General features: G+C 41.0%; 1 pseudogene; it reads left to right on the plus strand.

Annotated features, from left to right (window-relative positions):
• The first annotated feature begins 3,300 nt into the window (after nucleotides 1–3,300).
• Nucleotides 3,301–6,294, plus strand: LOC147443681 (pentatricopeptide repeat-containing protein At2g39620-like; annotated as a pseudogene).
• Nucleotides 6,295–25,055: the final 18,761 nt, after the last annotated feature.

Raw genomic sequence — 25,055 nt, forward strand, 5'->3', positions numbered from 1 at the left:
AGGTATTGGCATTGGGTTTGATGCGTAGGAAACCCTTGGGTTCCATGTTTGGTACAGTGTTGTGCCATGTAGCGGCCCAAAGTTCATATGTGTGGCCCTAGGCATAGCAGACATCGGATGTGATATGCTAATGCAAGCCGGTATGGTCCCATGGAGATAAGAGCTTGGGTGTTGTGACTGTGGAGTATAAGTTGTTGAAACAGTGGGAGGGGTAGGGGCTACATGAGTACAAGGACCCTTAGGTGTATACGATTGGTACACACTTGTAGGTATTGTTGCAGGCATTGAGCTACCATGTAGCGGTGCTTTACTAACAAATGAGGTCCATGGTGTGTTTCTTGGCATGCCCATCATTGGGGTAGGCATGGTAGCCGTGGTGTCATCAAGGGAAAGATGAGCTACACTTGGAAAAGTAAAGCTATCACTTGTGGCCTCAGATTGCACTGAGACCCCTCGCGAAACAACATATGGAGGATCTATCGGATTTACTGAGGGAGTCTCCATTTGCAATAAGATTGGTTGTTTAGCCTTCCCTGTATCCAAGAATCTCATGAGACCTGTTGAAGGCATGTGGATCCCCTTGTTTGTCTCTCTAGCTCAATAACCCTCCTATGGATGACCTCACAAACTCTTTGTTGTTGATCCTCCACACTAGTAAGGCCTGTTGTGGATTGTAGAACATCTAACGAACCCACATGATAGGTGTGACCTATGTATAGGTCGGTTAGAGTTTCCGTTTTTAGTTCGTACTCCCAGTTCTCATTTAAGAACGCTCCATCTAGGATTGAGGTGCTAGGGGTGTATTTTGAACTAGATGCAATGTGGCTCTCTATGGGTTGACCCTTACTGGTCGCTAATTCAAAAGCACTTGATTGCTCTCCTAGCAAGGATATTGACATAGGAGCTTTTGCTTTTAACTCTCTTTGTTGCTCCGCCTTGCATAAGCTCTCAATTTCCTTTTCCCTATCCGTGATGATATACCACTCAACTTCTTATAGTTCGGCAATGCTTCTACCATTACGTAATATAACCTCGGAGGGGAATAGCTCTGAAGAGTCAAGGGGTGCAGTGAATGGAGTATTCACGTGTACACTCTCTAAGAGAATAGGGTCTATGTTGGTCATGAATGGAGAATTTACTTCCCCACCCCCCTCATTTCCATCCTTAGCTCCATGTTCGGAGCGAGTGGCTCTACTAAAGGTTTCCTTCAAGTGGCTAAGCACGCTCGGACCGGACCGTGGGCCCACAGCATGCATTCCTTGTATTGAGCTATGAGGATTATCCATTGGGTAACCCTCCATGACGTCATAGTAAGAGGAAGATTCACTAGACGCTATATGCGGGTCCTGAATGGTACTACCTTGGGTTCCCGCCGAGGGCCCCGAACCTAAAGTAGGTGGGTATTGAGAACTCACGTAAGTCAAAATGCTTGTTAGTTGCTCGGCCTCTAGCACACAACCAGAGTGTAGATGCATGTGCCTTTGGCACCCTACAAGCATAGGCGAATACCCTCGAAGGTTAACCGCCTGATTTTTTGGGTATTTTGCACCCCTTTTTCACTCGTTTTTAATGTTTTTTAATGAGCGGTTTTTGGATTAAAAAGTGTGATAGCTTGAAATGAACATATTGCTCAGGGGGTTGTGGTGTGCTTTACAGCACAACGTTCGGTTACCTGAAGATCCGATGGTCCTCAAAAAGGTCGATTTTTACTTCGTTAGCGTAGGAAACCAAATCGCAATTTTGGCTCCAGGTTAACCCACATGGCTGCTCTCCTCGCTATTAAAAATCTGGCATGACGTTCGTGTACCTGAGTCCAGTGAGGGTCTCTCTCCTGATGGAGTCACCTACGCAAGCATCTTTATTAAGGCAGCCATGACGAAGATCCTTTTCCAGGACTGGCAATAGCCGCTGCTTTACTCAGGTGCTTGAAGCTTGTCATTGCCTGTGACCACACATACCTACCTATGAGCAGAAACATCTCTCTCTCTCTCTCTCTCTCTCTCTCTCTCTCTCTCTCTCTCTCTCTCTCGTAGACACAGACACACACATAACAGCAACTGGAGCACTTGCTGAAGAAGCCTGCCTTTTAAAATGCAACTATAGCGACTTTGAGCACCAAGAGTGTTGTTTGCGTGGGCATGTGCACAATGCATGTTGTGGGTGTGGGTGTGTGTGCGCACTAAGAGAGAGAGAGAGAGAGAGAGAGAGAGAGAGAGAGAGAGAGAGAGAGAGAGAGAGAGAGAGAGAGAGAGAGAGAGAGAGAGAGAGAGAGAGAGAGAGAGAGAGAGAGAGAGAGCAAAGTACTCAGGGGGCGAGAAACCACGCTGGTGGGAGGAAACAACAGGTAGTGCATATTATGGTGTGTTGAGAGAGAGAGAGAGAGAGAGAGAGACAGAGAGAGAGAGAGAGAGCTACCTGTGACTTCTCGTGCATCACCTCACTTAAGAGAGGCGGAAGCAGAGCGACCATCAACTACACTAGCATCGTTGAAAATCCATCAAGCATGCTCGCCAGACATGAGGCGTAACCTCTTTTCTCTTTCTCTCTCTTTCATACACACACATCCTGACCTAGACACGTGGCGTAACCTCTTTGCTCTGGCAGGTGTGGACTGCAGCTCCGACAACACATGCGACTAGCGAAAAGAGAGAGAGAGAGATTTGCGGCATTTGCCTGATGTAATGTGACGTTTTCCTTGCTACTGTCCATTTTTTTTGTCTTCATCGTTGGCGACCGCAATACCTAAGTAGCGCCAATGTTAGGCAGGACTCAGGAGTCTCCATCAAAGGTTATCTCAGTAAAGAGGATCAATCGCATCCTTTGGAAATTGGATGTCTTCTTTACTTTGTTAGCGTAGGAGGACAAATCGCAATTCTGGCTCCACGTTAACCCACGTGGCTGCTCTCCTCGCTATTAAAAATTTGGCAAGACGTTCGTGCACCTGAGTCTAGCGAGGGCCTCTCTCCTGATGCAGTCGCCTATGCAAGCATCTTTAAGGCATGTGGCTATGTCACATAGAATCCAGTGAGAGCCTCTCTCCAAATGTAATCACCTACGCTGGCATCTTGAAGGCATGCGGCTGTGTCACGCTTTTTTAATTGTCGCACGTAGAATCTTGATGCGAAGCGAGGGCCTCTCTCAAGATGCAATCACCTACACAGGCATTTTGAAGGCATGTGGCTCTACGCAAGATACTGATATGGGCACAAAAATTCACAGTTTGCTGGTGAAGGACATTTTTGTTGGTAGTGAGATTCCATCTTGTGACATGGAATACCATGATTGGAGACTATGTCCAACATGGGCATGGAGAGGAAGCTATTGGTTGCTTTGAAGGTATGCAACGGCAGGGAATCTCTCTAGATGGGCTCACCTTCACCTTTCTTTTGAAAGCATGTGGCATCTCTGGAGCAGTAGGAAAAGACAACAACTTCACGCATACGTTATCAAGAATGGACTTTTAAAACAAGACAATTTTGTAGATATCGTACTGTGCATGCAAAGTGCAACATGTTTGGAAAAGCTCGAGAAGCCTTTGGCCAGTTCACAACTCAAAATGGGGTCTCATGGACATCCCTAATTGGAGGATATGCTCAACAAGGGTATTGTCGAGAAGATTTGATGCATTCTGAATAAATGCAGCGAGGAGGCCTTTTTCCAAATGCAATCACCTTTGTATTTGCTTTGAAAGCTTGTGGAAACTTGACAGACTCAAACAAGGGCCAAGAACTGCATGCTTAGATTGAAGATGAGGGACTGCTCGAGAAAAATGTCATTGGTGGAACTACGTTGGTGGACATGTATTGCACGTGTGGCGTTATTGACAAGGCACAAGAGGTTTTTGATCAGCTTCCAGAATGCAATGTAGCCACATAGAATGCTCTTATTTTAGGGTATGCTCAACATGAGGATGGTGAGTATGCATTCTATTGTTTCTATAGGATGCGATCTCAGAGTGTCCCTCCAAATGTTGTCAAAGTCTATTGAAAAAATATGTCATGCCTAGCATTGTCTTGGTCGATATGTATGCCAAATGTGGTGCACTTCAGAAAGCACAAAAAGTGGTTGAGGAGCTTCCCATCTGGAATGTCGCCCCTTGGAATGCATTGATTGCGGGATGTGCGCAAACGAGAGCAAGCCAGAAAGCTCTAGGTTGTTTTCAACTGATGCGACGCGAGGGCCTCTTTCCAGTTGCAATCACCTATGTATGCATCTTGAAGGCATGTGGCTCTGCACAAGGTGCTGATATGGGCACAAAACTTCACAATTAGTCAGAGACTATTGAAAAAAGATGTCATGCTTGGGATTGTGTTGGTCAATATGTATCCCAAATGTGATGCGCTTGAGAAAGCACAAAAAGTGCTTGAGGAGCTTCCTGTCCGGAATGTCGCCTCTTGGAATGCACTAGTTGTGGGATCTTATATTGTTAGTTTGAGTATGTTGAAAAAGATGTCGTGCTTGGCACTGTCTTAGTCGATATGTATACAAATTATGGTAGGCAGAGCAGTGTACCCAGAAGCATGGCAACCACCTGCCATGTGAATCCATCTCAAGCTTCAACAACTCGGTAGTGGCGATGGCAAACGCTAGTTCATGTTGGATTTGAAAAGGGTACACTGAGGTCTTCTTCTCTCCTCAACCGATGGACTTGTTTACACAGGTGAAATAGCTACAAATAAAACTTACCAACAGGGCACAAAAGAAAGACAAGGAGGGAGAGGAGCTCCATTTTGAGAGCAGTGACAAACTTTACTTAGTTGAAGGATGGAAGCACAATCAGGACTTTGTTTTCTCCTTGTTAAAGGAATGTGCAAAAATAAGGGATTTGCACAGAGACAGTCTTATGCATACACATCTTGTCACCAGAAGTTTGTTGTTGAAGCACAATTTTTGTTGGCGAGCTAGTCAACATGTATGTGAAATGCGGTGCACCATCGAAAGCTCAAGAAGTGTTTGGTGAGCTTTCATCTCCGAATCTTGTTAAATGGAATACCATGATTGGAGACTATGTCCAACATGGGCGACGGGCATGGAGAGAAAGCTATTGGTTGCTTTGAAGGCATGCAAAAATAGGGAATATCTCCAGATGGGCTCACTTTTACCTTTCCTTTGAAAGCATGTGACATTCTGGAGAAGTAGGCAAAGTCAACAACTTCATGCAGAAGTTATCAAATAAGAACTTTTAAAACAAGATAATTTTGTTGGTACTGCAATGTTAGATATGTATGCAAAGTGCAACATGATTGGAAAAGCTCAAGAAGACTTTGGCTAGCTCACTGTTCAATATGTGGTCTCATAGACAGCCCTAATTGCAGGATATGTTGAACAAGGGTATTGTCAAGAAGCTTTGATGCATTTTGAAGAGATGCAATGAGGAGGCCTTTTTTCAAAATGCAATCACCGTTGTATTTGCTTTGAAAGTTTGTGGCAACTTGGGAGACTCAAAAAAGGGCCAAGAACTGCATGCTCAGATTGTAGATAAGGGACTGCTCGATCAAAATATCATTGTTGGAACTGCATTGGTGGACATGTATTGCAAGTGTGGCCTTCTTGACAAGGCACAAGAGTATTTCGATTTGCTTTCACAACAAGAACAGAGCCAAAAAACTCTAGACTATTTCCAGCAGATGCGAAATGTAGTACCATCACGATAGCACGAGAATTTTTTGATGGGTATCCTCTCTAGGATGTCATCTCACTCCAACAGCATTGTAGGCAAAGCAACGTACCCAAAAGCGTGATATCCACTTGCCATGTGCATCCATCTCAAGCTTCGACAACTCGATAGTGGCGATGGCAAATGCCAGTTCATGTTGGCTTCAAAAAGAGCATGCTGGGGTTTTCTCCTCTCCTTAACCAATGGACTCGTTTACGCAGGTTCTAGAGTTGCAAAGAAACTTACACCAGGGAGTTTCAAGGAAACTTACAGCAGGGCAAAAAAGAAATATGATGAGGAACATGAGGGAGAGTAGCTTCACTTTGAGAGCAGTGACACTTTACTTAGTTGAAGGACGGAAGCACAGTCAGGACTTTGGCTTCTCCTCAGTGGGTTGGAGAATCCGATGCTAGACGATGGCGTGCTGGTTGGGCTGCAGACTTGCACGTCAACCATTGGATTTTCCTCTTTCTAAGGGGCTGTCTTCCCACCATCTCCAATCGGAATGAGGCACAAGCGTGCTGCATGTGCGCTTCTACCGGCGACAAGCCGTTGCACATTGTATATTAATTTTTTGGGTCAAAATTGAGCATCTTATAACTATTGGTCAAACATAGGATTATGTCAACTTAAGATAATAGGATTTGTGGAATACAAAGCACAATCTCTCTCTCTCTCTCTCTCTCTCTCTCTCTCTCTCAAGCTTCTCTCCTTTGGGTTCTTGTTTTCTCCTACCCTTGGGCTCAATTCAATCTAATACAAATGCGGCTAACGAAGCACTCTAGTTACTTATGCGTGATGCTAAAATAAGTAATTTTAAAGGGTGAGTGAGGCCTGAGCCTCAGCGTGGGCTTGGGGAATATTCCCGATCCCGATCCCGATCCTACCTTTAATTTTTTTACTTTTTTATTTTTGTGGAATAAGGTCGTCGCGGCCGCGCTCCGCATGCGAGCACACACACACCTAACCTAGCTACTTACAACTAGCATCGCTACTGCTACACACTAGCATAGTACTAAAACAACTCATGAGCTAATAGATCTACTTACTGTACTTTACAGAGAGCTAACATTTTAGATCTACTACCTTAATTCTAACACCTTATCAACAGAGAAAACAAAGGACCTTTCAACACCTTATTAACAAAAACAATACACTACAACAAAAAAACTCCTTCTCAACACACACACCTTGCTTATCTACCTTTTCTACATATCATAATGCACCAGAAAGCAGCATAGAGTGCTACTTGAGCTTAATATAGGGCATTTCCCCGCCGGCAACGGTGCCAAAAACGTGTGTGTCTGTCACACATGTCAATGCAAGGGACTTGCCGTACATTGTTTGCGAGCCACAAATGGCTTCAAGCACACAACCAGACTAATCTAGCAAGTTCAAGAGAGCTCGCCTTCGTGGAGGATTCCTCGCCACAAAGAAGAAGGAGCTACCGTCGTACTGCGCTCAACCGCCTCATCGCTGCCGTGCCGTTGTCACAATGCTCGATTGTACTCTCTCTCTCTCTCTCACGCATACACACACACTTACAAGGAGATGAAGAAGAAGAAGATGGAATGGAGCAAGAGCACTCTTCAATTGCACAAATGAGAGAATGAGTGATTTTTAGGTTTATGTGACTTTTATATGAGCTCGCCCATTCACACTTGGGCACCCATGCTTAGCCAACTAACCCTTGAATGTTCCAGTTAGAGTGTGTCTCTCATCGATGATCACTCTTATGCTTTTCCTATTGGACCTACAAGCCCGGACCATGACTACTAGAAGTGGACATCGATGGTTAACACTCATATTGCTAGCAAGCACAACCAAGTGTTCGATGCACTTTCACAATGGCCAAGGATAAATGTGGTGTCTATAGAAACTCACAATGATCTATCTTTTATGATAGATGAGTATGCTACTGACTGAGACTTTAAGTACGTAACTACAGCCTTTGCATTAGGGAAGAAAAAAAGAACCATTCACCTTGGAGGATGGTTATCTTCCAAACGACAATAGTCTATGTGTTACTCACCAATACAATAAAAAAGTCATGTATGAATCCCATGCTTCTTATGCGTGGCAAAGAAGGATTCCATAATCTACTCTTCGAGGAGTAGAAATATAATTTTGTTGGTCTACCATGAAAAGTAAACATACAAGGGCATGTATCAAAATGCGTGGTATACCAAAAATTGAAATTTGATTGAGGGAAGAAACTTGGATTGTTTCAATCGACAGGCTTAGCAAGAAAACACACTCTATGCCTGTCAAAAATACTATTAAGGCACATGAAATGGCAACCCTCTTTAGATCTCAAATTTTTAAGTATCATGGCTTGCCAACATCCATAGTGTTGGACAAAGATCCTAGGATGACCAATAATTTCTAGAAGGGTGTCTTTGAGAATCTAGGAAGTAGATTAAATTCCTCTTTGGGCCTATCATCAACAAACGGATGACCAAAGTGAAACAACTAATCTAACAATTCTTGATCTACTAAAAGCCTATGTCATAAAATTGGATCAACGTTCTCAATGAGAGAAGCACCTACCTCTTATAGAGTATACGTACAATGACATTGTACATACTTCTATGGGGAGATTACCTTTTGAGGATAAAGAGGAAATATACAAAAGTCCCTTAGTACTTAAAGTATATGGGAATATTTTTGCTTCTACTGATCAATATAGTCGAGAATCACAAGAATCTTTCCCAAATATTAAAGAGGTTATATCCATCTCAAAGAAAAGGCAAAAAGGGCTATTGCTAATAAGTACAGAAGAGCCTTAGCCTTTAAGAAAAATGATTGGGTCTTGTTAATGTTTCTCAAGGCTCATCTAAGGCATACTACGGGCAAGAAGTAGAAATTTCTCTTTGGGCCTATCATCCACAAACGGATGATCAAAGTAAAGCAACTAATCTAACGATTCTTGATCTACTAAAATCCTATGTCATAAAATTGGTTCAATGTTCTCAATGAGAGAAGCACCTACCTCTTATAGAGTATACGTACAATGACATTGTACATACTTCTATTGGAAAATTACCTTTCGATGATAAAGAGGAAATATCCAAAAGTCCCTTACTACTTAAAGTATATGGGAAGATCTTCGCTTCTACTGATGATGAATATAGCCGAGACTCACAAGAATCTTTTCCAAATATTAAAAGAGGTTATATCCATCTCAAAGCAAAGGCAAAAAGAGCTGCTACTAATAAGCACAGAAGAGCCTTAGCCTTTAAGAAAAATTATTGGGTCTTGCTCAAGTCTCTCAAAGCTCATCTAAGGCATACTACGGGCAAGAATCCTATGAGCCACCAAGAGTATTATGCTAAACTAGCAAAAAAACACTATGGTCCTTTCTTTTAAAATTCTTAAACCAATCAATGAGATGTCTTATTAGTTAAAGTTTCCCAACCATTGAATCATTCACAATGATAACCATGTGAGCCTACTCAAGTATTACAAGGAGAGACAAAAATAGAACCCATTATAGAGGACCCGCCAGAGATCAAAGATCAAGAAGAGGTGTTGCAGTCTGAATTGATTCTTCGACACAAATACAAGGAATTAAGAAACGGTAACATTATCCAATGATATCTTGTTAAGTTTAAAAATTATCCTTAAAGATGCTAGATGGATGCAAGGAACCTAGCTTAAGGATAATATGAACCTTGTCAATGCTTACAATGCTACACTAGAGTAAGAAAATGAAAATGCATTTTGAATGAACAATGTTTTTGTCTTGAAAGACTCATTCTCTTTCTTTTATTGTGCACAAAATTTAAGAAGTATGCATGCTTAGGATCATGTTTATGCTGACGACGTCTTCCAAACACCAAGTAGAACTTGTCACTCTAATTCGGAAGTATGATATGGACTAAAGAGAAGACATGCTTGAGGCAGCTAAGTCTCCCAAGCACCAAATGGATCATTCATTCATTTTGGAATGATGCCATAGGGTAAAAAGGGATCCTCTATCCCCGCTAAGAAACATGGACTAATGACTAGGCTTTATCTTCGCCACCTCATAGTCAAGGACGACTATGATTTCAAGAGAGAGGTAATGTCATAAAATGTAATATCTAACTTTACCAAATGATCATCTCATATTAAACTGATCACTTAATATGGGAAGATAAAAGGGAACCAAGAGTTAGGATATGCATATGTGCTTCTAGACCTATCTCAAATAGGGAACCAAAAGAAGAAATGGTTGCATCTCAATAGGGGTTCAAAAGGAGATAGTCTATCAAAGAGCAATGTGCAATAAGTGCTTCTAGATTTACCTTAGCAAGGGACCAAGAGGAGAGATGGTTACATCTCAATAGGGGTCCAAAAGGAGGTAGTCTATCAAAGAGCAACGTGCATCTAATGGATCTTAAAAGACCTTAGGGTTAGCTTCATTGAAGACCTCCAAACGTTAGTGTTAAAAATTCCTTTGACCTTAGGCAATCTAGGGCTAACCTTGAGGTGGGACTCCTACCCAAGTATGAGGTGCTTGTTGGCTTGCTAACTAAAGTACTTAAAGTGTTTGTGGGAACCTTGCCCAAATCTTGAGGTGATTTTTATTCTTAAATGACTAAGGTTCTTGAAGTGTTCAATTCAAAGATAAACTCTCAAGAGGCATGAACGGTTTCCATGCTTGAAAGACTAAGTGCTTGAAGTATTCAATTCAAACCAAATGACTTAAGAAGCATAAAAGACACATGTCAAAATCCTCCACATGTGGCCCTCATGATGTGCTTGAATCCTATTGGATTGGCTTTAAAGGGGTTGAATGAGACTTTAGATGCATAAAATTAAATAATTAAGTTCTTCTCTCAAAAAGGAAAAAGAGGATACATGTCCAAATGATATAATTAAATAATACGAGAGAGAGAGAGAGAGAGAGAGAGAGAGAGAGAGAGAGAGGTGGACCAAGCATGAGAGGGGATATACTCTCCCACAACCACACACCCACTCTCTCATTGTGTGAAGTACAAAGTGCAAGAGCTCTATCTCCTTCTCCAAGCTTGTTGAGAAGTTGAGAGTCTACACCAACACTCTTGGCTATGGAATGCAAATCCAACCAAGAGCCATACTTCAATGCTTAAGCTTTCCATCTTCTTCATCTTCAATACTATGCTAAGCAAGAAGAGTGATAATAAGTGAGGAACTATTTTTTTCTCTTATGAATGATTCTTATTTCTCTTCCCTACCCTCATTCCCCGCTAGCTCTCTCCACCTTCAAAGGTGTTTGAGGCCTTGGGACTGAGCTTGCGATAGTTAATGCTTTTTGCAGATTTTATGTTATGCTTGTGATGCATGAAGCTTTCCACCTTCATAGTAATACCAAGGTCACAAGAAACACAAATATTGTATTGTACCAAGTCTCTCTTGATGGGAGAATCTATAATACAAACGCCTTTTGGAGGGGGGACCGGCTTCAAGTAAATCCGGTCCTCAACTATTGTCATGTTCTCTAATACTCTCTCTCTTGCAAAAGTATTATTCCTGCCAAGTTAATTAAGTACTATGTTCATGTTGCTACCATCAATTAAGTTCACCCTCTATGTTCTCAAAGTGATCTCACAAAAATGCTCACTCCAATTCTCTTAACTCCGCTATTGTCAAAGTTCATAGGCCATTTCCATTACAACTAACTCAGGTGGTTCAATCTTGGTGAACAAAGTCTTTGAAACTTTAGATGTAATTTTGAAGGCCTATGAAGCTAGACTAAAATCCAATCAAACCCAAGAGCATAGATGGATGACGTATCCTCATCCATGGTATGAAAAAGAGAGGTTGCAAATGTGTAAGGAGCTCATCCATGCAGCCCAAGATGTTATGGAACCACATCATATAGATGATTCAAAAACAGAGGTGCTAATCCACAAAAGAATCAACTTCCAACATAGCCTCTACAAGAGCCACACCATCTATAATGCAATCGAGACCAAAGCAAAAAGTCTATCAACCAAAGTTTCCATCACAAAAAAGAATCCTAAAGAAGACAAAGAGTATGAAGCAAGTGTTGCCAAAAAGCACATCAAAGTCAAGGACCCAATTTCAATGAAAGAAGAACAACTCAAGCAAAAGAAAGAACAACCATAAGAGGTAGAAGAAAAGATCAAAGAAACAAGCAATGTGACAAGTATGGGTGCCGAAGTCAGACCTCAGTCAAGCTACCCAACACAAACAAGTGAAGCATCGGATGATTCCAGTCAAGCTACTTGAAGCACAAGGATTTTATGAAGGTAACACTCAAATATGGTTACCAAAAATTATAGCTCAATGTAGAACAACCAAGAGTAATCATGTAGCACAAGCTTCTACCCAAAAGCAATCAAAGACAACCAACATCCAACAGAAGCCAATTGCAACCAAGGCTGCTACAATCTATAGATGGATACCTCGTCATCAACCACAAAATCAAGGCTTTTACAATGGAAATCATCACATCTGGCTACTGAAGCCTAGTGCCCATCAAGTCATTAAAGGAGAAAATGCAAAAGACGGTCACACACGAACCAAATACAAGGTGGGTTCCGAAATTTCTTGTAGAAACTCAAACACAAAGAACCCACACACAGATTCAACCGCTTTTCATGGGAAATAACACAAAGGCTACATCAATCCCTACAAGAGTTGAAGGACTTGTTTCACAAAGAAGTGTCAACATAGGACAAGCAAGTCAAGAGGAGCCAAAACATGTCAACCTACTAGACAAAATGGTGGCATTCAAAGACCAACACAATGAAAGAGGCCTAAATTTCTAGAACTTATGGAATTGGGTTTCTGGCCTTGAACACGTAAGTCCAAGTCTCCATTAAACATACATGGCATAAAAGAGTCGGGTAGCTAAGCCACTAATGAGCAAGGTGTTAGTCCCAAACCTTCATGTAATATTCTATATGGTCTAAGCATCTTAGTTATTCTAGGTACTGCTCAAGCTGGAAAGGTTGAGCATAATTACCTTGTGTTACTCATGATGGTATATGTGAGTATAAGAGTTGAAGTCTATATAAATTATGTGTGGTGAAGTGAAGGAGGAAGTTCAAAAGACACTCACGCACTGAGCACGGTGAGGTATGAGTGGAGAAGCTTCTACAACAAAAACCCTTCTTGGAAACGTGGAAGCTATTGCGACATCCTTTGATGTCACATGTGCTACATTTGTTCCTTGAAGCACCCACATCAACTCCATCTTGCACTGCATGCTTTTGTTTGACAAATTTCTCATATGCACATACAGTGTCCCATAATTGACAATTGCATTAGGCACTCTTCCTTTGTTTCTCCCAAGCACTCACCTTGCATGATAGGTACTTCAAGTGGAACTGCTCAACTCCAATAAGAGCGTAAACCAAAGGCACTTTTTTCTCGCCGGTCTTTTACCTTTGGTCATCCAGGTTTTCAAAACCTAATATAGAGACACCCATCACTACGCTTTTGTATATATTCCTTCTACATCATCAATAAGGAAATGGCTACCCAAGTCATTCGTCAAAGAGAGCCTATAGTTGCAGTTCTCCATATGCTTATCAAGAGCATCTCTTATCTTCAAGGGTGACAACAAAGCTCCATTAAAAAATGGCAAGTTAAAGAATGGCCTACAATGACAAGAAATGACAACATCAGCAAGAGAGCTCTCAACAACAAAACATAAGGAGATCAATAGTGTTGAAGCTAGTGAATTATTCCAAGTCAACAACAAAGGCAGACACATCACACGAAATTTTTACGGCCAAAACTGGTACAAACAAGAAGATTAGGCAACAAGATGCAAAATTCACTTGACAATTGAAGTCCAAAACACGCATCAAAAAGAACACAACAGATATGAAGAACTCAAGGAAGGGGGGAGTGTCATCAACAACAAAGCACTTCCCAAGCTAAAGACCACCTTTGAAGACAACGCTGCAAACAAACCTAACAACAAGGTTGCACATGGTCGTGTCAAGGGACGACATGAGCTAGGAAGGGGAAAATATTAGAGGATTGACGGAACGGGTGCCCACTTGGCTGGACATGTAACTGGACACACATTTGTACTCTATTATTTTTTCGAGCTAGTGTAGTGATACTCTAGGTAAGTCCTAATTCCAGAGTAATAGGTCAATTTCCTAAGTTTAATTATGTCATGATAATTGTAAAGGTCCATGTGAACTGGCCACTGGCCATTTAGAAATCCCTAGGTATAAAGGTCAATAACTTTAATGTAAAGGGAGACTTATCTTTAGAAGAGGAAAGGAGCTCTGAAAATGTACGCTCAAGCTACAAGGTTGCTTCAACTTGTATTCAACTTTTCTAATGATTGGGTAATCCAATTTCAATTCCAAAACTTGCATTGTGTTCCCCTCTCTTTGATCTTTCATTCAAGTGTAAGCATTGTCAATTTTGTTGTGGTTCGCGACTACAAATTAGTGAGCCTAATCTTAAGATTTGAGTGCTTAAATCACCATTTTTTGACGTTTTGACCATAGGAGAGTGTTCTTAGACCATAGGGCGACCTCGTCTTTTACAATTTTCACGACCTTTTTCATGATGGATCGTGATTTTGGTACCTTGTCGGATTGCGACTAGACTTGGTAGGATAGTGCCCCTAGGTGTCCTAGACCTCCTCCTAAAATTTCGTTGCATTTTAAGTCTATTCAAGTGCCAAAATGGCGTGAAAGGACATAGGAAGATTTTCCCAATCATTGAGTGTTGGTTTGCTTGTTGAGTTGGTGTGTTTGTTTGTTAAGGTTCACTTCTTGAGATTGAAAACCTCAAAGAGTCTACATGGAGTATTGACATTATATTAGTGCCAGATAGATATGCTATAGACGTCCATCACAGTGACCCGCTAACAATTGTTTTGAGAGTAATCTTTCCAAATGCAATGCAAATATCTTGTGATTGTGAGGGCCAGTAGGAGCTGAAAGAACACAACCATTCTTAGGACAATGACCCCCATTGCCAAGAACGAGACCTGTAGGAGTTAGATACGCACCAATAATAGAATAACCTAAGGAACAAGCCTTAGTGCCAATCCCAGCATACTACAAGGATCCCAATGGATATATGACAAAACCAGGATATTGTCCACCTAAAGAACCAAAAGCGCTAGAATCATGGAGTATGATTGGATTAGTTGGACCACCAATTGTTTTCCATGTTGGAAGAAGAAGGTAGATATAGCTTATAAAAATGCAAGGATTAGTGGGATCAAGGCCTACTTATCAACAAAGGACTGCTCAAGGAGCACCTGAACAACGCAAGGGACAGTGCTAAAAGTGTGGTAGAGATCACTTGATGAGAGATTGTCCTCACGATCAAATCATTATGGAAAATGCTTATTGCCTAGAGTGTGGAATCATTCATTTGATCCTCGACTACCCAAAGAACCTGAACAAAGGAGAAAAAGTAACATTAAATATACTAGAGGCAATACCATCTAGTAGTGGGTTAGAAAAAAAAATGGTAATACCAGTCCAGGTGATCACGAGAGCCCAGGCTCAAAAAGTAGTTGACAAAATCATCGTTGAAGAACCAAAAATCGATGCACCTAGCATTGAGCAAAAAAGTCCACAAAACACATGGAAGGTTGGAAAATCTACAATGAAAGCTAGAAAGGAACGTGAACAAACTTCCTCAACCAACAAGCTGAAACAAACAAAGGAAAAACTAAGGAATTTGGAAGGAGAAACCAACGTGAAAAAGGGAACCCCTGAGGTAGTATCAGAGCCAGACATAGTTGAAAAAACCAAGAGCACTAGTTCAAGAGGATCCACATTGGTAGAAAAGGTCAACAAACCATTAGATTCTCTCCTTAAAGCATATGAAGCACGACTTAAAAACAATAAAACCTAGAACAAAGGTGGATGACATATTCATATGCAGAACTAGAGAAGCAAAGACTTGAAATGTGCGAGAAAATGACCTCCAATTCGAAAACCTAAGGATTTAATCATTGTTCCACCAGCACCAATAATCCCACCAGCCCATGAGCAAATAGAGCCAGATCATAGTCACGAGCATGGACCAAAGCTCAAGGAGCCAGTAAAAGAACCAAGGATAGTGTTGAATACTACAGATAACTCTTCCAAGGAATTTCACCTAGATATACATACGGAATGTAGAGAAATATATGGTCTTGACAAACTGTGGAAACAAGTCAGAGAGGCCAACAACAAAGCTAGTGAGCTAAGCAAATGTGTAAACTAGAACGGTGACAAAAAGAGTGTTATTACACCAATAGAGGAATTTAAGGTTGGATCTCAAATGAATTTAGAAGTGCAATTGTATTGGGGAGACCAAGGATCTGTACAATCCATGGATAGCCAACCCCATTTGCTAAGAACACTACCATCTTATATGGGAGAACAAGAGGCCAAATAAGATGTTGTTGTAGTTCCAAGAAGCTCATTGACTTTAAAGAGCTTATAGACATAATATCAATGTCAGTGACATGCATAATAACTTTAGTTGAGCTATTACAAATATGACCAAACATGTGGATGATGGTAGGAAGTTGTTTGGAGAATTTTGGTGTAAATGATCCTTCATCATGAATTCAAGAGGGAATCCAAGAACTCAAAAAACCTCATAAGACATATTCAGGAATTTTGAGAATTATTCAAGTCCCATTTTTTATAATGCTACTTGCAAACTTAACATTGTTGTGCAGTTTGATCTATCATCTATTTGCGGGCACACTCAATTTTATTTTCTTTTTATTTAGATGGCACTTTCATTTTGACATACTTAAATCTATTTGAAAAGACCATCACTTCATCATATTCTCTAAATAATGTGATGAACTCTCCTCTAGTCATAATATAACAAGGACTTTAGGGCACTTGGATGTCTATAGGAAGGAGTTAGATGCTTGTTATCCCAATAAAATAACTCCTCTTAAAACAAGTTTTTCGGATACAACGTTAAGAATTTGTTGAAATTAGTGGCCTTTTTAGAGGGGAAAAACATGCATTTGGTTTCAGTTAGAGGTGAAAAAATGCATTTATGCATGGAAACCAAGCTACCTAGCATAGAGTTTTTTATATCACAAGCACTTTTAAAAATATTGAGTCTCTATCATCATGGCATGTACGAACAAGGTGTGCATGCTCGAACTTAAGTACAAGCCTTTACATCAGGCTCATAATAAAGTTCGAAGCTCTAACATGGCTAGGTACAAAAATGGTAGAGGCTAAACCCCTAGCAAATAGAAGAAGACGTGGAGGCTCGAACTTAAGCTCGAGCCTCTACACCATTGCTAGATACAAAAATGATAGGGGCTAAACCTTTAACAAATAAAAGAAGACATGGAGGCTCGATCTTAAGTTCGAACCCCTACCTTTGCTAGGTACAAAAAGGGTAGAGACTAAACCCCTGAGGAATAGGAGTGGAGGCTTGAACTTGAGTTCAAGCCTCTACCCTTGCTAGATACAAAAAGAGAAATATGAGAGAGAGAGAGAGAGAGAGAGAGAGAGAGAGAGAGAGAGAGAGAGAGAGAGAGAGAGAGAAGAGAGTTGGCTTATACTAGAAATATCTTGCTAGCACTGTGCCTTCCAACTGCTTTGATCACCTATAGCGTTTTCTCACAAACGTTTGTAGTAGAGGGATAAATTTTTTCTTGTCACCATGAGATAGTGTGACTCAAGTAGTTCAACATGATCATTCACAAAGAGGAATCTCTCATCATGATTCACTTCTCAGGTATGATTTGCGCTTGGTGTATCCGTTCGCAAAGAGACCTTAAAGTGGCCTTCGATTTGTGATTGTCCTCAAGTTGATGTGTCTTAAGCTATTACGTGCTATAGCGTGAATGGTTTGTAAGGAAATGGAAGACTTAAAATATTAAAAATGTGATTGAATCGTAGAATAGTATTGAGTATAGTGCACTAGAAATGGAAGTAGAGGAAGGCAAGCACATGGCACAACAGGCGCAGCAGGTTGTCTTTCCAGTGGAGGTGGTCTAAGAGAGGCTCATTAGGCCCAACTCTAGCTTGCATGAGTGGATGCCGACCCTATCCCCTTGCGATACCCTCAAGCGCCATGTCAACTACACTTGTAGGCTCCACCGCACAGGATGGCTTTGCAGTCCAGGTACGTTGGTGGAAGACGGGCTCATTAGGACCAGCTCCAACTTGCATGAGGAGTAGATGCCCTCCCTCCCTCCCTACAATGTCTCCATGCGTCATGTCGACTACACGCTCAGGCTCGGATGCACAAGGCTACACCGCATGACAGGATTCTATTTAGAGAGTATCTATGAAGGAGCTCACAGATGATCCAATTCGTGACTACCCTCAATATGGTGTGCCTTATTTGATCTTCTGTAGATCAAATATCTCGTATGCTATCACCAAGCAAACAGAGGCTATATATGCACAAGGCTTCTCAGTATGATAGACTTGCGATTAATAAATGATAAGGAAACAAAATCGGCAATCCACACAGCCTGCTATACCTTGTGGCATCTCACAGAAGTAGAAAGAGGGTGCATCATGCAGTCCGCACCCTCTGTGAATAGGAAGGGCCTTCTTGGAAGCAAGAATTTTGGACACACAACCTGATGAGACGCTTGAGTCACGTTGGTGAGGCATAGGAAGCTGAGGCACCTCGGTGAGGAGGTCTCAGAAGGTTGGAAATGTGGAGCAGTGACGGCATGCCCCGCTCTCGGCCATCATATTTGCCGACTGTCATGTTTGAAATTCAAATTAAAGCGAACTCCCATCACATTTGCATATCATTTACCTTTATACATCGCTAATATTTTGTTTATGTTTTGAAAAGGCTCTCGACCTCAAGTTCGAATGAGCGAGCCTCACGGTAGGTTCAAAGTGCCCATGTGTTGCATGCCAGCTCAAGCTTCTTCGTGTCACTGCAGTCCACACAAGGTGTCCAAGGCTCATTTTTGCGAATACACAAAGTTCAAACAACAAATCAAAAGTAAGGACTTGACAACATCACCACTCTGAAAAGCTATAGATTGTGAGATCAACGACCATGCATGTTTTCTGCTGATAGAGGCCCTGGGCATAGTTCAATCCTGGGGGTTCAGGCCGTTTGAGCTTGTGGGAGGTCTGAGAAAGAAACCAATGGTGCTCCTTGAATCACTTATTGCCTTGTTAGAAGAATGACCCTGCACGGACCCTAGTTTCACATAGTTTGAAACCTGTCTTAGAAGCATGCTTTCGTCTTTCAACTACAAGAGTATCATGTGGCCTTGGACTCTAGAATTCAAGAGTATGCTCTAGACTTTGGACACTTCACTCTAGAGTGCTTATACAATGGGCCTTAATCTCAAGTTTGAGGTAGAAGATCGATATTTTCTTGTCAGAACAATTTGGTTCTAAACACCATGAGGATTGAAATGTGGATATCATCAATAAAAATGTCTACACTGTGTAGAATATAATCCCCATGACTCTATATTGTAACACTTCTTCGTTTTTCTTTGTTAGCATGACAAGGATAGCGACATGGTTGAATACCATGCACATAATGAACCTAGAGTTTGGGTTTGAAGTTCTATTTTGACACAATGTCTACTCCTAGGGAATCATACTTGAGGACAAAGGTTTACAAGTAGTCATTTTTGAACAAGTTTGTAGTTATGAGGCTCAAAAGCTTAACATCACATGTGATTTTTCTAGTCCATGCAAACCACTAAAAGCATCATACAAACACAATGAGCATCCTAAAACATTGTTTACCTCTCCTCAAGAAATAGAGAACCAAAAAAAAATTTATCCCATTTTTGTGCATTTTTCCCATAATTCCTAAATGTGTGTTTCATCTTACTACCAAGCCAGTATCATTGAATAAAGCCAATGAATATTGCAAGGAGAAGATGGAAACAAAACTCTTCCTATGGAATTTTAAGGTGTAATCACCATGGCAATACTTGACAGTGGAGCTGGGGTAGCCATTGATACAAAAGAAACATGGAAAAAATGGAGAAAATTGGCTTTAAGAGCAACAAGAATGAAATTGCATCTTGTAGATGGGTATATGGAGAAAAGGATCTAGGGCTATTAAAGAAAGTAATTGTCACCTCTTACAGGATTGAATATAATTAAACATTTTCCATTGTCAATTTTGGCAAGAAGAACAACTATGACATCATACTTGGAAGACCATTCATGAGACAATTAAAGATGGTCAAGGATTGGGTTTACTACCATATATACCTGAGAAACATGGAAACAACAACCAGGATAAACCTAAAAGATCATAGTTATAAGGATATAACCAAAAGGCCAGTTAAGGAGTTTGATTCAGCTACATTAGTAGACTCTAAACTCCTAGCACGGTTCGGTAAGTCCAAACAACTATGGATGTGCAGAGATTTAGATTGTGGAAGCTTAAAGTAGGAGGAGTGTATCCTAGAAAAGGTTTTAGAAGATAAAGACTACATCCCAAAGACCTTTCTAGAATAGAAAATAGAGCCAGTAGGATGGGAGCACATTTTGGCTACTTTAGATGTGTGTGTAGTGGCCGACAGTCCCACAACCAAGTTCTGCAACAAGGATGGTTATGATGTGATTCCATATTACATGGTCATTGTAGTTGAGGAATAGGCTGAGGATCAAGCCTCAAATGAACCCAAACTAAGGAAACAAGATGAGGATAGAGAGGAAAAGTTGTTTTATGACTCTCGGGAGAATTTCAAGTATGATGAAGACGTAGATGATGAATGCTCAAAAAATCCAAGCGACCAAGAAGAAACCATAATTGATGTCGGGTTTTATGATTTTATAGATCAAAAACCTAGGTGACAACAATGCTACACAAAATAACCTTGAACTTGGCCAGAGGAAATTCGATGCCGAGAGGGAAAGGGAAAACACAATTTTTGATGCTTGTAAAGATAGAAGGTTGTGTCAAAGAAAAAATCTTGGGTCAGTTCATAAAAACACAAGATGCAAGAACAAAAGAAAGTGCCAGGAGCTTGAGGAAGCAAGCTCAAAAGACTAAAAAGGACACAGAACAAAGAAACCAAAAACACTAGGGATGGATGGTTGAGCGTAAAAAATAATACCAAGAACTCAAGAAAACCCTGCAGGAAGTGTGGACAATGGAGCTAGAAAGTGAGGAAGGAAAGAGCACTAACATAGAACATTAGGGAAATTTTGGACTCTCAAATGGGCCCTATAAGGACTTTGACTTTCTCCCTCTTGTCCAAAATGGACACAGGGTAAAAATTTTACAAATGAAATCAAAACTTGTCGAACCTTTTGGATTTAGAATGTACTCATTGAAATCAATCCATTGATATATAGCATGCCATCAAGTTTCTTATATTCTAAAATATGTTTTGATGTGACAACTCCGTCTTATAAATGGAATCTCTTCCCAAATTTCAGCTTTAGTGGGGAGGCCATAACTTCTACAAATCAACTCCAAATTTGTTCGAGTTTGGGTATTTAGAACCTAATTTCTAATATCTTTCCAATGATATGTTGGTTGATAGGGTTTTGACAAAGCATTTATGTACTTCACCGGGTATCCACTTTGGTGGACAAGAAAAGCAAAGTCAAACCTCCTTATAGGGCCCCTTTTAGAGTCCACATCATTTTTCCTAATGAATATGGATGTCCCCTGTCACTATCAGAAATTCACCATCCAAGAAAGAAAAATGGTGATGACTCAACCAATCCAGGACAAAAAAGAAAACAAATTCTATGATGGCCCAGAAAATATAAAACAAATAGAGCTAGCAGAACCTGGAGAGGTTGCAAGACCAATCTAGATAGCAAGAGATTTGAGCACAAAAAAGAAGAGCTTCTCATACAACTCCTCAGGAAGTATAGAGATGTTTTTGCATGGTCTTACAAAGACCTCAAGGGGGTGGATCCATCCATATGTCAACACACAATTCACTTGAAGCCTGATGCCAAACCTTGCAGACAATGTCCCTATACCTATTATGAGACATTTGAAGCTTGATGCCAAACCTTGTAGACAATGTCCATATACCTATTATGACACATTTTCCAAACGAATAATAGAGGAGATTGACAAGATTAAAGAGGTGGAGTTCATCTTTGAGATTTAACACATTGATTGGATGTCACCCATTATCGTTGTCTCCAAGAAAAATGAGAAATTACTTGTATGTGTAGATCTCAAAAAAGTGAATGTTGCAACAATAAAGGATAGCTATCCCTTACCAATCACAAAACATGTGCTTGAATGAGTGGCTGGTAAACAAGCCTACTCTTTCTTATACGGGTTCTCAAGATACAACCCATTTGCTATCGCGGTATGTTAACCACTTACATATACCCTATCACCTTTGACGGATGCCTTATCACTTTATTTGAGTCATGGACTTGGCTTGTCGGTCTTATAGGTGCTCATTTTTATATTATTTTTGCTATGACCGGCCACTGTGGGCACTTATGTATGAATGGGTCAGATTCATATAAAAGGTCCATTTTGACCTAAAATCCTAATTTTGGAGCTGGTGCGTGCTAAAGAAGCACTCTTGCTCTACCTCTACCTTCTTCTCCATTATGTGCTCACAAGTGTGTGCGTGTGTGTGTGTGCTTGAGAGAGAGAGAGAGAGAGAGAGAGAGAGAGAGAGAGAGAGAGAGCATTGCAGTGACATCAGTGGCAGCGATGCGGCTGAGTGTGGTGGCAGAAGCTCCCTCTTCTTTGTTGCACAAAATCCTTCATGATTGCAAGTGTAGAGCGGTGAGTGACACACCATTGGCCCCTTTGAGCTTAATAGGATAGTCTGGTTGTGTGCTTGCAACCATTCGTGGCTCGCACATAGTGTTTAGAAAGTCCCCAGCTTACGATACGTGCCTTAGCAGCGACAGTTTTGGCATCACTACCGGGGATTGCTCTGCACCAATCTCAAGGCGTACTCTATGCTGCCTCGTGTAGCCATTCATTTCTGTCCTTTTCGGGTTTTCTTGAGTTTTGATTAGATTTCTTAGTGCTGCAAGGTTTTGTTAGATCTACTTAAGATCTATAATGTGCAGGTTTGAGCATGTCTGTTAGTGTTAGTAGCTCTGTAATGTGCAAGTTTTTTGTAGTGGGCAGTGTTGAGAAGGTTCTTAGTTTTGCTAGTGTTGTAGTGTTAATTAGCTTTTATAGGCGTGGAGCACGTAGTTGTAGCTAGCTCTGACAGAGCTGCAAGGTGCAGTTGCGCGCATTAGGCAAGCTCTATGCACGTGAGCTCAGCGCCCACGCACCACAACCTTATCCACAAAAAGATTTTTTGAAAAAAAATTAAAAAAATTTAAAATAAAAATAATTAAAAACACCCAAAAAATTAAAATAAAAAAGTAAAGGAAAAAAGAAAAAGCTTATATTAAAAGAAGGGATCGGGATCATTTCGCAAACCCAAGACAAGCCCAGGCCTTAATCCTCAGTCTTATGATATAGTATAGAAACTACTATATATATATATATATACATATATATATATAGACTACCCCCTCAAGAGGAAGGGAGGGCATGTGGGACAAGTTCTTCAAGTCCTTCACCGTTGCCTTCACAGTTACATCCTCGGACTTCTTGATTTTAGCCTTCTTCCCGACAAGAAAAAACTATTTTTAGGATTCCAATGGCCTTAAGTAACCAAATCGGGGGTTGTAAAGCACGGAATGTCCCTCTAACCAAGACACTTGTTTTGAGCTATTACATGCCATATTCTATGTCTTGGTCAAAAAAAGGGACAAAGAAAAGAAAACAATTGAGAGTAAATTTGGGTTGCAAAACACCCAAAAAACTAGGTGAGCAGCCTTCATGGGCACTCACCAACACTTCTAGGGTATTGAGGTCACATGCACCTACGCTCTGGTCATATGCTAGAGGACAATGATATAGAGAGTGTCTCTATTTACAGTAGTACCCATTATTCCTCCACATTAGGCTCTAGGCCCTCAACAGGAACCCAAGGTAGTACCACTCATGATCCATATATTGTATCAAGTGACTCTTCCTATGACTACAACGTCATGGAAGGTTACTCGATGCCCAATCTCAATAGTTCAAGCCAAGACATGCATGCCATGGGCCCACAGTACGGGTCGAGCGTGTTTATCTGCTTGAAAGAGACTTTTAGTAGAGCCACTCGCTCCAAACATGGAGCTAGTGATGTAAATGAAGGGGGTAGAGAAGGAAATTCACCATTCAAGACCAATGTATATCCAATGCTCCTAAAAAGTGTTCATGTGAATATTCCATTTTCTGCACTCTCTGACTCTTTAGAGCTATTTTCTCTCTGAGGTTATATTACCTGATGGTAGAAGCCTTGCCGAAGTGCAAAAGCTTGAGTGATATATCCTTGCAGCTAGGAAAAAGGAAAGCAAAAGCTTATGCAAGGCAAAGCAATGGAGAGAGCTAAAGGAGAAGGCCCCTATGTCAACATCCATGCTAAACGAGCAATCAAGTGCTCCTGAATTAGCAACCACTATGGGTCAAACCATAGAGAGCCACATTACATCTAGTTCAATGGACACCCTTAGCACCTCAATCCTAGATGGAGTGTTTCTAAATGAAAATTGGGAGTATGAACTATAAATGGAGACTTTAACCAACCTATACATAGGTAACACCTATCACGTAGGTTGGTTAGATGTCCTCCAATCCATATCGGGTGCTACTAGCATAGAGGAGCAACAACAAAAAGTTTGTGATGTCATCCATAGGATTATTGAGCTAGAAAGGAAGAGCAGAGGGATCCACATGCCTTCAATGGGTCTCATGAGATTCTTCGATACAGGGAAGGCTATGCAACCAACTTTATCACACATGGAGACTCCCTTGGTAAGCCCAATGGATCCTCCAAATGTTGTTTCACCAGGGGTCTCAGTACAATCTGAGCCCACAAACGATAGCTTTACCTTTTTAAGTTTAGCTCATCTTTCTCTTGATGACACCACGTCTACCATGCCTACTCCAGTGATGGGTATGACAAAAAACACTCCATGGACCTCATTTATTAGTAAAGCACCACTACATGGTGGCCTACTTCCTACAACAATACCTACAAGTGTGTATCAATCATATGCACCTATGGGCCCTCGTGCTCGTGTAGCTCCTACCCCTCCCATTGTTTCGACAACTTATGCTCCATGACCACAACATCCAAGCCCTTATTTCAACGAGACTATACAAGCTAGCATTAGCATGTTAGATCCCATGTTTGCTATGCCCAGGGCCACACATATGAACCTTGGGCCACTGCAAGGGCCCGGGGGATTCACTATATATACAAAACGGGACACCATTTACGAGCGGACAACTTCGATAAAACCCCTATGTACGACTCATACTAGGAAATATGACCCCCCTTTCTACACTTATACGACAATCAATGAAGAAAACTATCATACCCCTATCTTACACATAAAATTTAGGTCTCACATGATCTAACTAAGTAAAACTAGTCAAAGAGTGTGTAGCA

The sequence above is a fragment of the Adiantum capillus-veneris genome, chromosome 13 (genome assembly GCF_014529385.1).
Source record: "Adiantum capillus-veneris isolate H3 chromosome 13, ASM1452938v2, whole genome shotgun sequence".
Taxonomy (NCBI): Eukaryota; Viridiplantae; Streptophyta; class Polypodiopsida; order Polypodiales; family Pteridaceae; genus Adiantum; species Adiantum capillus-veneris.